This window comes from Sturnira hondurensis, unplaced genomic scaffold, assembly GCF_014824575.4.
Source record: "Sturnira hondurensis isolate 20B ecotype Veracruz unplaced genomic scaffold, ASM1482457v3 Scaffold0010173, whole genome shotgun sequence".
In the NCBI taxonomy this organism is placed as follows: Eukaryota; Metazoa; Chordata; class Mammalia; order Chiroptera; family Phyllostomidae; genus Sturnira; species Sturnira hondurensis.
In genome coordinates, this window is record NW_028082804.1 from 428,765 (window position 1) to 443,759 (window position 14,995).

The following is a 14,995-nucleotide window of genomic DNA, read 5'->3' on the forward strand; positions in this document are numbered from 1 at the left end:
CTTCCTAAAGCTCTGAGCCTAATGCCGGATCTCTCTCGTTAAAAAGGCAGAATTTTAATAGGAGTTAGTGGTGTTGAAACGGATGAGTACCGAATGGATACTTTTCTTCATGTACTCAAATGGAGAATTGAAGAGACAATAACTTGGCCATTCTTGATGAATTATATACTCCAGACACCTGTTCTTCACATTATGGGAAATTTTTGTATATTTCATTAAGGTGACAATACCTTTAACATGAGAAAATATGGAAATAAAATAAATATCCTTTAAAGTATCAATTATAGTTTTTACCTACATAATTTACATTTTTGTTTCCTAAATTATATGTTAATTGCTAAATCATATCATTTAACATGGAACGTAAGTTATTAAGCATTTCCCATCAGAATTCAGCCACAGTGTTTCTTTATGGAAAACATTTAAGCAGGGGGTGACTAGAGTCATGATTTTGTTTCTATTTCTAATCTAATAACCAAATATCCAGGGATTTATCTTAAGAAAAAACTCACAAAAATAAAAAAAGCAATATACATTAAACTCCTAAGCATAGCATCAATATAGTAATGAAAAAACATAAGCTATATGTACTTAACAATAGGAGAATGTTCATTATTAATACTATATCACCTGATGCACTATTATATAGTAATTATCAAAATAATTATTGAGGGGAAACACCTATGTTAAGGTAAAGGTAAGAAGCTATTACAGAAATCCAGAATATATCACAAATGAGATGGAAATGTACTTTTCTAACTTTGTAAATCTCTCAGCTAGTACGGTGGCTCTCTGTGAAATTCTCAGGATCCTCGGCTCCTTCTGTCCTGTCCTGCCATTCTCTGCATGCAGCTTCCGTTGCTCCAAGATGCCTCATCTAGATTGGCTACCCCAACAAATCCCAGGCAATGAAAAGCGGAGAATAGAAAAAGGAGACATGCTCTTTCCCCGACGTCAGTGTCACTTCTTCCATATCACCAGGCAGGACTTAGTCACGTGACCATACCCAGCTTCAAGAAGTGTCCAGCTGAAACTTTTGGAGAACAGATACCGAGGGAAAACTATCTGTCTCTGCTATTCTTTTACACTGTTCAGTGCAAGTATCAGGATACAAACGTAACTGTACACTAAACAGTAATTGTACAGTGGAGGAGTCAGGCAACACCTTGACCTGGTGATCAAAATTAACACCATGCAAAGAAGAATTAACCTTACACATGAGAGATTTATGGATATATCCTGGGTAAAATACAACCTATGCAGTATGCCAGCTAAAAACGTATAATCTGAGTCTAATTTAATCCAATGACAAGGAAACATCAGGCAAATAATAGTAAAAGTTCCACTAAAAAAACAGCTGGACTCTATTTATTTAAAATGTGAATATCATAAAAGACAAGAAAGGTTGTGGAAATCTTCCAAATAAAAAGAGGATGAAGAGACCTGCAACTAAATGCAATACCTGACAGTACATTGTACTGTGTGTGTGTGCGTGTGGGGGGTGTCAAAGGACATCATGAAGTATTCTATCAGAAGGCAGGGACGAAGTCAGTAACCCCCTGTGGTTGTGTAAGGGAATATCCCTGTTCTTAGGGAACAGACGTATTTAAGGGTAGGAGATAGACATTTAGGGGTAAAGGTGGTGTAATGTGCTGTATGTGACTTACCTACAAATGGTTCAGAAAAAATACTTATATGTATATATGTGTGTATACTTATACACACATATCTTTATATATATTGGGTTGACCAAAAAGTTCATTTAGTTTTTTCCATACGGTGGCTCTAGTGGCACTTAGTTGTCTTTAACTTCATTCGAAACAATATGGTTACATTGTTTTGTGACAGCTCTCATATCAGCATGCATTTAAAAAAAGTTATCAAAATTGGTGAATTTTTGTGCAGCCATTTTAATATGGAAGTTGGAAGAATATATGCAACATTTTAGCATATTATGTTTTATTATTTCAAGAAAGGTAAAAACACAACTGAAATGCGAAAAAAAAAGATTTGGGCAGTATGTGGAGAAGGTGCTATTGTGACAGATCAAATGTGTCAAACGTGGTTTGCAAAGTTTCTTGGTACTGCTGACACTTAGGCCAAACAATTCTTTGCTATAGGGCTGCCTTATGCATCAGAAGATGTCTAGCAGCACCCCAGGCCTCTACCCACTGGAAGCCAATAGTGGGAGATAGCTGACATACTCAAAATATCCAAATCAATAAAGTTATTGGTAAAAGTGAAAAATGTGTCTTTTATTTTATGGAAAAAACTAAATGTAATTTTGGCCAACCCAATACATATATATGTATATATATGTACATATATGTGTATGTGTACATATATACAGGTACATATATATGCCTATATGTATGTCTATATCTGTGTTATTGGCTGAATTGTATAATTCCAAAATTTTTATGTTCAGGTCCTAACCCAGGTACCTTAGAATATGATCGTATGTGGAGAGAAAGCCCTTAAAGTAATTGAAGTGGCCTAGGGGAGGGTTCTCATTCGATATGAGTGATCTTTTAAGAAGAGGAGATCAGCACACAGACAAGTACAGGGGAAAAACCTTGTGAAGATACAGGGAGAAGATGGCTACCCACAAGCTAAGAAAAGAGACCTCTGAAGTAACTACCCCACTGACACCTCAATCTTGGGTCTCTAGCCTCCAGAATTGTGAGAAAATACATTTCTCTTGTTGAGGTCACCAGTCTCTGTAATTTGTTATGGGAGCCCTACTAGACTATTACAGTATATATACATCTATGTATGTAAAGTAAACACATACACATACAAGCAAATGAAATAAATGGTTTATAGATAATCTGATAAAGGGTAGGTGGGTGTTGTGTTATTTTTATTTTGCAACTTAGAATTACTTTCAAGTTTAAAATTTATAATATAAAGTATATTTAAAATTTATAAATTTATAAATATAAAGTAAGTGCATGTAAACCATAATTGCAAACATAAACAAAATCTAAAAGTGAAACAAAAAAGATAAAATTATTGACTTAAGGTGGAGGAATTATCCCCCTCCTCAAATATCCAACTTTCTGTGGTGTTATTTTCTTGTGTTTTACATGAATTCTTTAATAAATTAGAAGTAACTATTATTTATTGAGTCCAATATGTAGCAAACACTAATTAAACACTTTGTATGTTATTCTATTTATTTCTTACAATAATGTTCCAGGGTAGATTTTACTATCTTTACTTAAATACAAAATGGAAGATCAGAAAGAGTAAATAAAGTAGGGAGCCAAAGGTTACAGCTAATAAAAGTTATGCCAAACTTTCAAAAGGAATTTAAAACAAACAAATAAAAGTACACCGGTCTTAGGGAGGAAGTGACAGGTCTTGGCCCCAAGTCACTAAGAAGTGACTTTATTTGACTCATCTCTTTCCCGTGGATATGCATAATTTGTCTAACAATCCCCTATTTGGGGACATTCGTATTGATTCTGATCCAAATCTTTCCATGTATTCTTCATGTGTTCTTTAAGGTAAACTCCTGCCGGGGAGATTCTGGCCAAAGAATGTGCTTTCAGCCTCTGATACGTGTTTCAAAGTTGCCCTCCTGATATGCTGTACTGATTCACACTCCTACACACAGCATAAGAGGGTAACAATTTCCTCCAACCCTTCAGTTTCAAAGTCTTTAAGTCTCTTGTCAGCCCTTTTGTGACAGTTTCTTTCAACAGCCCCAAGGGCTTGTGAAAGTATGATTTTCAACATATTATTTCACAGTTGGCACAGACCTTATACCTGTGCTAAAGCATTCCATATCTTGGCAATTTGACTGTGTATACTAAATTGAATTGCAATAAAAGATGATTAATGCCAACAAAACAAATTTCTTCAGAAAGTAGTCTTCTGTTCCTTGCAGGCGTTTTTAAATTAGTCTTTCATTTCTTTGAACATGATAATCATAGTAGTTTTGTATTCTGTGTCTGAGAATTCAAATTCCCAAAATCTTGCAGATACGTTTTTTGTGTGTTGGTTGCTTCAGCTGTTCTCACTCATTGTGTCTTGCTTTCTTATATGCTTAATTATTTTTCTACTGTGAGCTTTTGATTTCCCTTGCGTTTGTTTCTTAAAAGTGCTGCCAGTTCAAAAGCATTTTAAAGATGAAATTGATCTCCACAGCACAGTCAGATCCCACTTGTACGCACTGATGATAGGGCAGGGTACTGAGGCAACATTTGGGCTGACCAATCCACAGGCAAACACTGACAGCACCTTGGATTTCCTATAGCAAGCAAGAATGTCAAGCATTTGGGGGTTGTAGATGCTGCCTTTGTCACACACCTGCTGGGCATGTGACAAAAGTGGAGATACTCAATGCGTTCAGCAATATGCCTTTGCTGTACTCCACTCTCTCTCCAGTTTTTAAAAAAATGTGTTTTATTGATTATGGCGTTACAGTTGTCCCATTTCCCCCTTTCATTCCCCTCCACCCTGCACACCCCCTCTCACCCACATTCCCCCTCTTTAGTTCATGTTCACATGTCCTAAGTTCTTTCGCTTCTACATTTCCCATACTATTCTTGCCCTCCTCCTATATTTTCCCCACTGTCTATGCTACTTATTCTCTGTACCTTCTTCCCTCCTCTCCTCCTCCCACTCCCCTGTTGCTGACCCTCCATGTGATCTCCATTTCTGTGGCTCCGCTCCTGTTTTAGGTGTCCTCTTAGTTTGCTTTTGTTTTAGATGTAGTTGTTAATAACTGTGAGTTTGCTGTCATTTCACAGTGCATATTTTTATCTTCTTTTTCTTAGATAAGTCTTTTTAACATTTCATATAGTAAAGACTTGGTGATGATGAACTCCTTGAACTTGACCTTATCTGAGAAGTGCTTTATCTGTCCTATTCTAAATGAAAGCTTTGCTGGATAGAGCAATCTTGGATGTAGGTCCTTGCCTTTCATCACTTGGAATACTTCTTTCCAGCCCCTTCTTGCCTGTAAGGTCTCTTTTGAAAAATAAGCTGACAGTCTGATGGGAACTCCTTTGTAGGTGACTGTTCCCTTACCTCTTGCTGCTTCTAGAATTTTCTCCTTCATTTTAATCTTGGCTAATGTAATTATGATGTGCCTTGGTGTGTTCCTCCCTCAGTCCACCTTCTTTGGGACTCTCTGAGCTTTCTGGACTTCCTGGAAGTCTATTTCCTTTGCCAGACTGGGGAAGTTCTCCTATATTATTTGTTCAAATAAGTTTTCCACTTGTTGCTCTTCCTCTGCCCCTTCTGTACCCCTATAATTCAGATGTTGGAACATTTAAAGATGTCCTGGAGTTTCCTAAGCCTTTCCTTATTTTTTTGAATTCTTGTTTCTTCCTTTTTTTCTGTTTGGCTGTTTCTTTCTTCCTTCTGGTCCACTCCATTGATTTGAGTCCCAGTTTCCTTTCTATCACTATTGGTTCACTGTGCATTTTGCTTTGTTTAACTTAGTGTAGCCTTCATTTTTTCATCTAATTTGCGGCTAAGATCAACCAGTTCTGTAAACATCCTGATCACCAGTGTTTTGAACTGTGCATGTGATAGGTTGGCTATCTCTTTGTCACTTAGAAGTATTGGCTCTGGGGCTTTGAGCTGTTCTTCTGTTTGAGCCATAATATTTTGGTCTGTTCACGCCTGTTATGTGTGAGGGGCGAAAGCTTAGGTGTTCACCGGGATGGGTCAATCCAGTTGCTGGGTTGTGACTGGGGGCAGGGTCACAGAAGGAGCTATGGCATTTGTTTCACTCTCTCTTGGATTTCTGTCCCTTCTGCCACTTCCCACAAGCAAATTGGGCCCTTCTGGTTCTGGTTCCCGGGTGGGTGGATTTGTGTACATTCTAGGACCCTGTGGGTCTCTCCAACGATCTCCCCTGTGAGGCTGGGAGTCTCTCCCAGCACCTCAACCCTCAAAACATTTTTTCAATCAGTGCTTTTAGGCTTTATTTCCTGGCGCTGGGGCCCTGCATTGTGTGGTCTTTCTCACTGCTAATTTTTTTCACCTGGTTTATCTGCGTGCAAGTGTGGGACAGTGGTCAGCCAGCTGCCTTGCGCCCTCACTGGGTCCACCCGTTGCCACCCACACCTGGGATCTGCCAACCTCTGCCTGCGCACCTGGGTCAGTCCAGCCATGTTTTCCTGCCATGACCCCTCTCTGCTGGCTGCCAACTCTGCCTCTCTTATTGGTCTGCATGAATGTTTGTTGTTGTCAGACTTCAGTACAGTTCAATTTTCTGTCTGTTTTGGTTGTGTTTTTGTTTCTAAATCTTTGTTGTCCTGAAATTTGGTTGCATGAGGAGGTACAGTGTTTCTACCTATGCCTCCATCTTGGCCGGAAGTCCTCTGTCTTCAGTTTTAATCAGGGGTACATCTCTCAGGCTTTCAGTGGTGCTCCTAAATAAGCATGATGTCCAAGGCTGAAAGAAGGACATCTTCCCATGTCCAGATCAGTGTTCTGGGTGAACTGTGTTTCTTCACACAGAGCTATGGCATCAGTGCAAGCAGTGGCTGGCACCTGTTTGGTGAGCAGCATGTCTCTAATCTCAATGGGTGCTCCTTGGAAATCATGCAGCCCACTCTACACCGGGTACTAGGCCACAGCTTGTCCAGAGCTGGGTTGTTTTCCAGGTGCCTGTCCATGGCTGTGCATGCCACGGTGTTCTTGCCCATTGGCACCAGCCCTTCCACTAGATGTAGAGGGAAGAATGTGCCTGCTGCATTGCTTGGAGACCACATTTTCTGCTCCCAGGGTATAGTATTTTGGATAATCTTCCCCAAACTGGGTGATTTTTATGGAGAAGGTAGATTCCAGGCTTCTCTGTTTTCTCTGGATAAAATGTTAGCATACCAGCATTGACCTAAAGATGATATGAAATCTTAAGATGATGCCATGCTCACAAGAATGCCTGGGGAAAGGAATTAGATTTTTCCCCCAAAGTGCCCCATTATAAATTTTGTGCTTCTGGAACCATATCATCATTAAGACTCTGGAGACAGAGGAGAATTAATGCTACCTTGAAGGTAAAGGAAGTTCTGAGCAAACAAGTGGGAAAAGGAAAGACCTCAGATTCTTGAAAGGATGAAGGGAAAGAAAGAGAGACTAAGGAGAAGTATGTTTGGGGGAGGGGGAGCATGCAGTAGTAAAATGCACAGACAGGCACTGAAGAACTGAAGGGCACTGCACAGTAGCCCACTGCCCTGGGGAGGGCACAGAGCCTCTTGGGAAGCCCACCTTTGGCCCAGAGTGGCATTTGTCCAATGTGAAGAAGGAGCAAACATCGATATCCCTGAGGCTGAGAGGTACAAAGGGAAATGTCCCAGAAATAAAGGAAGAACTGAATCTGAAGATTAAAAGTTCATGTTATGTACAAGGAAATAATGAAACAATAGACACTAAGACTTATCCTGGTTAAGCAATTGCATTTTAGATCTTTAAAATGGAGGAAATAGGAAGAGATCGGTAATATGGTACAAACTTTCAGCTTTGAAATGACTCTAATAACATCTAATGTAAAATGTGCTGACTGTAGTTGATAACACAGTACTGTATTAAAAAAATAAATAAAAATTAAAATAAGGGTAGAGGAAATTTCCACATAGAAAAAGCAGATTATGTATAAGGTAGAAAAATAAAGCTTGGTTCAGGTATCACAGTTCCCCCTCTTGGAAAATTGTTTGTGACTAGCCATCTATCCATCCATCTTTTAATCTATAGATATATATAGATTATGTATGTCTGGAATGAAGTTCACTTATTATTAATAATGATAATTTTGAGACTTCCAGTTAAGATGGAGGAGTAGGTAAATGTGGCTTGCCTCCTCTCACAACCACAGCAAAAGTACAACTAAAATATAGAAAAAACCATCACTCAGAACCTTCAGAAAACCAAGCTGTATGGAAAGTCTGACAACCAAGGAATTGACAAAACCACACTCATCCAGAGGAGTAGGGGGGGACGCAGGGGTGGAGACGCAGAGGTGTGGAACTGTCTGGTCCCAAATTGATGTGTAGTGTATATAATGCGGAGGGATATCTCCAGAGTGAGGGATCCCACCTCCCCCCCCAACAAGCCACCCAGCCCAGGAGTCCAGAGTGAGAAATATAAGTCCCCATAACTGCTGGCTGTACAAACCAGTGGGGTTGGGTTGGTGGAAGATTCTCAGGTTTCTTCTCTTAAAGGGCCTTGCATTGCACACAGACTTAGTCAGACTCACTTCCTTTGGGCTCCAGCACTAGAGCAGCAGCTTGAAGGGCACCAGTGGAATACAGGGAGAAACCGAAGTGTCTGCCATCAGGGTGAGAGCTGGGGGACAACTTCCTCCTGGAGAGAACTGCAGAGAGTAGCCATTGTACCTTTTCTGGGCCCTCCCAGACACAGAGCCATGGTGTAGAAGCACCGTATGGGAGACCCCATCAACCTGGTTCACATAGTTAGCCCCAGTGATTACCTAAGGCTCTGCTTCATTCAAATTAGGGGCCCACTCAAATTGATAACAGTGGCTTTTCCATATGAATGGCTGGGCTAGGCATAGGCTTCAGACCTTCCTAAGTCTGCTCCAATAACCAATAGCTGAGCCCAGCCCACACACCTCTTGGTGAGTGGCCCCATGCCCAGCATAGTGGCATCCATCTGCTGATCACTTGACAGCTTATACCAAGGGGCCCCAGACAGAACACAGGTGGAGGCTGACCTTGGCCTGCACAACCCAGGAAACACCAGGGCCCGTGCACCCAGCATGCAGTTATAGACCATGTTGCAGCACCACCAACCAACCACCTTGACAAGCCACAGAGGGAGGTGGTTGCTGGCCAGGGGTCACAGCCAGTCCCACCAGCTGCCTGGAGTGGGTAAATCCCTCCCATCGACCTGCTGACAGCAATGGAGACTCAGCTACAAGAGGAGGGAGTACTCAGCCCACACAGAGGGAACACCTCAAGTACACAGATTGGAGGATAGGGGAAGCTATGCCACAGGACCCTATAGGACACCTCCTGCATTAGGCCACACTACCAAGACAGGAAGACAAAGCAGCTCTACCTAATGCATAGGAACAAACAAGGAGGTTGTCAAAATGAGGAGACAAGAAAACATGGCCCAAATGAGAGAACAGAACAAGGCTCCAGACAAAGAACTAAACAAAATGGAGATAAGCAATCTATCAGCTGCAGAGTTCAAAACTCTGGTTATAAGGATGCTCAAGAAGCTCAGTGGGTACTTCAACAGCATAAAAACACCCAATCAGAATGAAGTAAACACTGCTTGAAATAAAGAGCAATTTACAGGGAATCGACAGTGGAGTCAATGAAGCTGAGATCCAAACCAATGAGCTGGAACATAAGGAAGCAGAACATATCCAATCAGTACAGCAAGAAATAAAAAGAATCAAAAAAATCGAGGATAGGCAAAGGGGCCTCTAGGACATTTTCAAACATTCCAACATCCTCATGATAGGTGTGGCAGAAGGAGAAGAGAAAGAGCAAGAAGGAGGAAACCTATTTGAGAAAATGACAAAAGAAAACTTCCCTAATTTGGCGAAGGAAATAGACTTCCAGGAAGTCCAGGAAGCACAGAGTCCCAAACAAGATGGACACAAGGAGGACCACGCCAAGGCACATCATAACTGAAATGCCAAAGATTAAAGATAAAGGGAGAATCTCAAAAGCAGCAAGAAAAAAAAGCAAATAATTATCTACAAAGAAGTTCCCAGAAGACTGTTAGCTGATTTCTGAAAAGAAACTTTGCAGGCAAGAAGTATTCAAAGTGATGAAAAGCAAGGACCTACAATCAAGATTACTCTCTCCAGCAAAGCTTTCATTTAGAATGGAAGGGCAGATAAAGTGCTATGCAGACATGGTAAAGCTAGGGGAGTTCATCATCACCAGACCATTATTATACGAAATGTTAANCAAGAAAAAAGCAAATAATTACCTAGATAATTACCAAATAAGTTCCTAGAAGACAGTCAGCTTATTTCTCAAAAGAAACTTTGCAGGCAAGAAGGGACTGGCAAGAAGTATTCAAAGTAGTGAAAAGCAAGGACCTACAACTAAGATTACTCTATTCAGCAAAGCTTTCATTTAGAATGGAAAGGCAGATAAAGTGCTACCCACACATGGTAAAGCTAAGGGAGTTCATCACCAGCAAACCGTTATCATACAAAATGTGAAAGGGACTTATTTAAGAAAAAGAAGATCAAATATAGGAACTACATAACTATTAACAAACAAGCGAGCAAGCAGAACAGAACCAGAACCATAGATATGGAGAACATTGGGTTGGTGACCAGTGGGTAGGGGTGTCTGAGGGCATGGAAGAAAAGATGAAGAGGTTAAGAAGTATAAATTTGTAGATGCAGAATAGGCAGAAGGATGTTAAGAGCAAGTGTAGGGAGGAAGTGGAGTTGCCAAAGAACTTATGTGCATGACCCATGGACGTGAACGAAGCAGGAGGGGTTGCTGGAGGGCTTGGGGATCCTTGACAGAGGAGAAAAAGGGGGAAGAGTGGGACATCTGTAACAGCATACTTGACAAAGAAATAAATAAAATAATGGTAATTTTGAGGCAAAGAATTTTGGATGATTTCCTTGTGATTTGTTTCAAAGTTCTTATATTGTTTGTTAGGATTACTATGGTGGACAAATTTCAGACTCATTTCTATTTGAGGGAACTAATGTTCAGTTCACAGAACCATTTTTGTCTATATTCTTCAAAAACTGGAGGAAGGGGATATCGCTTATCATCTGGGCAGTAACAGGAAAAGGAGCAGAGTTTAGCAGAAGTCCAGATGCCTGTAGCATGATTACATATTTCAGTCTGTACTCTGGTCACTCTGCTAGAGTAGCAGACAGCCACAACATTGCTGAGTCTTATAATAATGAACAACTGTTTCTCCGTTTTAAGGACTAAAGGTCAGCTCTGGGTCTGCTGGGCTCTGCTGGGCTCTGCTGGTATCAGGTGTCTTCTCCTTCCAAGAACTGAGCAAGGAACAGCTTTTGATGACAACACTCTGCCCACAGCTAAGCATGGAAGGGGCAGGGCAGGAAGAAAGCTTGATCCCATATTGTCTTGTCTTGTGTCCTCAGAGTTACATTTTGCCCTTTTATCAAACTACAAGCTTCTTGAAGGCAGATATTAGGGCTTTGGATTCCAAGTTCTTTTGTCTTCTAGCGGGTTACCTTGAGCATGTGCTTTGGCTTTGTGTGATCTCAAGTTCCTCATCTGTTAAATGGGGATAATAGGCCTACGTTTAGGTTTGATGTGAGGAGTAAATGAGATAATACCTATGTCGCTCCTGGGACAGTAGAAGCTAAGTTTTCACTCTTGTCCTATTTTCCTGCCTTCTCTTTTCCCTCCTCCTCGTCTTCCTTTTATTGTCCTATACATTCTTTTTCTCTTATTATAATTGTTTCATAGGACAAATTTTTCTGGACAAGTATATGCGTATCCTAAGTGTTCTTGCAAAGTACTCAATGGGTTATCAGTGTCACTGGAAATAGCACGGTTTTTAATGATTGACACCGTGCATCTCTGTCAGAAGTTTCATTAGCACATCTCAGCTTCCTTATATACTTTAAAGCTTTCTCCTTAGGGTGGTCTCTTGTGATGTCATCCTTTTAGGAAGGTTTAGGAGATATCTGAGTTTTAAAAAAATAAAGGAGAGAATGAGAAGAAAGGGAGGAAAAGTGCATTTTACAAATAAAGAGATCAGAGTGTAAAGCAGTTGGTGCAACTGTTCAGGTGATAAAATTAGGAAGTGGGGCTGGATAGCTATAGCTGGGAATAGAACACTGGCCTTCTATCTCCTAAATCAGCGTCCTGCCCATTTGTATTTTGCAAGCATCCTCACAAAACATGATTTCCAGTGGCTTCTGCCCGGAAACGGTTTGGTCATTTCTTGCTGCATGCATTCTTGCAATTTCTCCCTGCAGGCGCTCTCGGCCAGCAGCCACCCCCCTGTGACCTATGACACATGTTGCTGCCGGCCTCGTCTTCCTCAAAGGTTGCTCTCCTGTACATCGCTTTCCTGCTCGTCATCACATTCTTTTCAGTGATGAACTTTCTGGATTCCTGGTTCTTGCCAAACCAGTCTGGCCTTTACATTTGTTTTGTGCATTCTCCCAGTAGGCTAGCCATTATCTGTACCATGGAGTTGATCATGGATCCTGTGTATATTGTTTGTGGAATATCACACCTTACATAGGCAAAGGGAAAATGTATGGATTTGGGCATCTATGATGTGTCAGGCATGAGGTGTTGGGAGATAGGAATTAAGAAAATTTTGATTTGTAGAAGAAAGTACAGTTCTTCAACGGAAAAGAAGTAGAAAGGTAATTCGAGTTGTATTCCTCAGTTTCCTGTGGCTGTTATAACAAATTTTCACAAACTTGGTGGCTTACAATAACAGGAATTTATTCTTTTAAAACTTTGGGTCCCAAGGACAAAGTCAGTATCACGGGTTTCCCAGGACTGTGTTCCCATCTCAAGACCCTTAATTTAATCACATATGTCCTTTTTATTTTTCATCATATAATATTCATAGATTCCAGGGATTAAGATATGAATATCTTTGGAGGGTATTATTCAGCCTACTATACAAATCATGGGATCATAAATACTTTAAAGAAAGTTTTACATAAGAATATTAAAAATAGAGTACTTAATTACTTAGTACTAAAAATTTTTGTCTGTATTTTATAACAGTTGTGTTATTTAGAATTGTGTTGACCTATTTGTAACAGAACATTCCCCCACTGACCACCACTTTTCAGAAGGTGACCTAAACAATAGAACTTTATTTTTCTTTTAGGAAGACCATCCAGAAGCAGGCAGACCAGGGCTGACTAGTATACAGCTTTAAGGAATCATCAGATACCGGTATCTTTCCATCTTTTGCTCTGCCATTCCTGCATTCCATCCTCAGGGTCACTTCGTGGTGACCCGGAGGCTGCTGCAGCTCCAGGCATTACACATGCCAGGCACAGCACCTTCTCCTCCCATCTCGAGGTCTAGGATGTAGTAGTTGCATATCGATTCAGAGGTGCAGAGTTCGGGTTTCCACCTGAGCACATTACCCAGTTCTTTTTCTAAGAGAGAAAGGGAGCTGGCTATGGAAACTCCATCAGCATTCTCTTCACAGTAACACTCTTAAAACCATTTTGGAGAGCAGCTTTTGTATGTTAAAGCACAGCTTAAGTCTGGGAATACAAAGATGTATTATGATGGTCTCTACACTTAAGTGACTTGCAATCTGATTAGGAAGAGAATGTATAGAAAGGGATTTTAAAAATACCCGTTAGTATCCAGTGAGGGCTCTAGGTAGTAAGTGCATGTGGTACACCTTCTGAAAGATGTGGGGTGAGTAGGATTGAGAACAGCTGAGTGAATAAGGGAGACTATTCCCCTGGAGTTTGTTATGAGGGCAAGTGTAAGAGCCTGAATTCTCATGAAGTGTCTGACCGGTGAATATCGAGTAGACCGGTTTGGTTAGAGTCATGCATGGAGGAGGAAAGCAATTCTCTACAGGAACCTCCGGTCACTCCCCTAGAGAGTAAGGAAGGGATCAGATTTGTAAGTAATGACAGAAATATTAAGGATGTCAGTGTATGCCCAGGAACTCTGTAACTTCATATGAAGTGCTATACAAACATTTCATACCCTTTGAACAATTCTGCTAGGCGAGTATAGTATTTAGTTAGTTAGTTTTGGTGTAGTCATCATTCCTTCTCTGCAGAGGGGTCCCTTCCCAATCACGGATGAGGACACGTTCAGAGACTCATCCAAACCCCCAGCTATCTCGATCCCGAGCAGAGACGCACATGGTTGGGACGAAATTGTGGCACAATTGGTGGCAGCATCTGGAGGGAAGGTCTATGGGCGGTCGCGATCCTTGGAGCTTCCGTTTATGGGAGTTCAGCCTGTTCTTTAGTGCTCGGAGTCACCTGCTGCTCTTCCAAGTCACACCTTCTTACTGCTAATGTTGGTCAGAGGTAGTTTCCATTGCTGACAACAGAAAAACTCCAACCTTCCAGTGTCAGAGAACATGCTGCAGGCAGAAGACCCTCAGGGATATGGGAGGGTGGGTAATTGGGAACCACTTTTCAGTTAAAATTGGACAGTTAGACCTCTGTTCAGATTCCAAGACAGGAAACAGCGGACTCTGGTACTCAGTGGTGAAATAGATCAATCACGGTAGCACTTGTGTTGTTTGAGATTGTGTTTCCAGAGCCATAAAATTGGGGAAAGGTGGCTGCCCTAGACCCCAGGGAGTGGGACACGTCAGGACTGTGTTTGAAAAGACATTGGATGAGTTGATGCAAGGGATAGACATGCTCAAATCTTTAAAGCCTTAAAGGAATAGGAACAGAATGAATCTCAAAGTATTTTTGTGACCAAGATAATATAATTGCTTACTGCTTGCAGCTGTAGAATAGATTTTTAGAAAGATTTTATTTGTGTACTTTCAGTGAGAGGGGAAGAGGGAAGAAAGATAGGGAGAGAAACATCGATGTGTGAGAAAAATGTCAGTGGGTTGCCTCTTGCAGCCACCAAGCGAGGACCTGGCTCACTGCCCAGGCATGCGCCCTGACAGGGAACTGAACCGACACGCTTTCAGCCTGTGGAGCGATGCTCAACCCACTGAGCCACTTCAGCCAGGGCCATAGAATGAGATTATTGAAAAGCAAATTCTATTTTTTGTGTGACTTCTTTTTAAAAAAATTAATTTTGTTGTTGTTCAAGTACAGTTGTCTGCCTTTCCCCCCCACCATTCTTCCCTGACCCCAGCCATCCCCACCTCCCTTCCCTGATCCCACCCCGCCTTGGTTTTGTCCATGTGTCCTTTATAGTTGTTCCGGAAAACCCTTCCCCCCAACCCCCCATTCTCCCCTCCTACCTCCCCTCTGGTCACTGTCAGATTTTACTTAATTCCAAAGTCTCTGATTATATTTTGCTCGCTTGTTTGTTTTGTTGATTAGGTTCCACTTACAGGTGAG